The sequence below is a fragment of the Dioscorea cayenensis genome, chromosome 20 (assembly GCF_009730915.1).
Source record: "Dioscorea cayenensis subsp. rotundata cultivar TDr96_F1 chromosome 20, TDr96_F1_v2_PseudoChromosome.rev07_lg8_w22 25.fasta, whole genome shotgun sequence".
NCBI classification, from domain to species: domain Eukaryota; kingdom Viridiplantae; phylum Streptophyta; class Magnoliopsida; order Dioscoreales; family Dioscoreaceae; genus Dioscorea; species Dioscorea cayenensis.
In genome coordinates, this window is record NC_052490.1 from 5,277,079 (window position 1) to 5,279,033 (window position 1,955).

Genomic DNA, 1,955 nt, shown 5'->3' on the forward strand with positions numbered 1-1,955 from the left:
CACTTGAGCCGCTAATGAGGTTAATACATCTATCTTATCGAGGCCGCCCACCTTTTTCTTCTCCCTGGTATTCCATTGGTAGCTGTTTAACCCCATTTCTTCAATTAATTGACAAGCCTCACCAGGGGTCTTGCTACCTAAGGTAGCTCCTGCTGCCGCATCCAAGAGTTGCCTTGTACTCGGATTCAAACCATTGTAAAAGGTCTAAACAATCATCCACTCCGGTAATCCGTGTTGCGGGCACTTTCTCAGGAGTTCCTTGAACCTTTCCAACGTCTAAAATAGAGACTCCAATTCCAACTATACAAAGGACGAGATCTCATTCCTAAGCTTTGCGGATTTTCCGGGAGGGAAATATCGGGCAAGAAAAGCTTCTACCATCTCCTCCCATGTGGTAATCGAGGGCTCTAGGTAATGAGTGTAGCCACTACTCGCTCTCCCTTTAAGGAAAAATGGGAAGGCTCTCAACTTGATGGCATCATCCGTGACCCCGTTTATCTTATGCATATCACATACCTCGAGATAGTTCTCTATATGACTGTTCGGATCCTCACCGACCAAACCATTAAACTATGCAAATTGCTGCAACATGTGGATGAATGCCGCCGACTTGAAGTTCGAGTCAGTAATCGGGGTACGCACAATGCTCGATTGTGTCCCCAATACTGAAGGTCAAGCATAACCGGATAATGTCCACTGCTGCTCATTCTGTTCTGCCATGTTTTCATATTCTTCTAATTCTAAATCAGCTAGATTAGACTATTCTCGCACATGTTCTTTCCCTTTTCTTCTCGATTATGCGTTCAAGCTCGGGATCTCCTTCAATCAAGTATAGACAAAGGTTCCTCGAGTCATAACCTAGAGCTGCACCCAAAAAGAAATTAAAAGAAATCAGAATGATGATAGAATAAGAAAATATGAAGTAGAAGGAATAAATGAATAGCTTAGAAAACAAAGTGCAAAGTATCTCTAAACGCTTATTCCCTGGCAATAGCGCCAAAATATTGACACACCCGTATATGCGTGTAATCCGGTAGTGCACGGGTGTCGAAGTAATAATCCCAGATGAGTGGGTATCATATCCACAGAGAGTAGGGAATAAAGACATATGAGTCGTTTCTTAACTAATGTGGAAGATGAATAGTGATAAGTGTGACAAAATATGAAATAACGAAAACAAAAACAACAAGATTGAAGGCACAAGTAAAGGAGAATGTAAGGCAATCGATAAAGATGGGGTACCCGGATATTGATACTCCTAAGACAATCATTTCAAGTGCAAAAGCCCTCTATTATACTTCCTCATTGATGCAACAATGAGTCGTGGAAATCCTTAATTACATGATCCCAAATCTAAGGTCAACCATGCCTAACTCTATACATGTCCCGGAGGAAAGATTGAATAACCTCTCAACCTCGCACTCGCATAGAATTGCAATGAGCTCTAGGGATTCCAAGTGATAAACCCTATTCCTATGTATAGACCTAACCCTTTGGTCCAGGTGAAAGATCCCTAGCTAAAATTAAGCCCTAGATGCTAAAATCACTTCAACGCTTCACTCCGTTGCATTCACAACTAATCCCCAGCGGAAGGTTATCCCTTAGCCCATTCACTATACTATGGCCGCAAAGAACTCTTGAAACGTGGAGGTCAGATAGATCACACCGGAGGGGAAAGGGGATGCTCCGCTACCTCTCGACTAAACCTCTCAACCCTCTTCAATCTAGCTTTGTCTAATTCTCATGGTGTGTCACTCACTCACAAGAGTTACCAAGAAGAACTCTCAAGCCTAGTGTCACTCTAGGGGAGTATTCATACAATCAAGTCTCCAAGATTGAACTCACAATAAACATCAATTAATTGAAAACATAATAAAGACGTTACATAAAATGAATACATCCTAGTGTTCACAAATACCCAAGTACCCACTAGGGGTTTAGCTCTCCATAGAGCT

General features: G+C 42.0%; 1 non-coding gene across 1 annotated transcript; it reads left to right on the top strand.

The window, feature by feature from the left end:
• Positions 1-226: 226 nt before the first annotated feature.
• On the top strand, positions 227-333 carry LOC120252299. Its single transcript, XR_005533840.1, has one exon. It is a non-coding gene; the product is annotated as a small nucleolar RNA R71 (small nucleolar RNA).
• Positions 334-1,955: the final 1,622 nt, after the last annotated feature.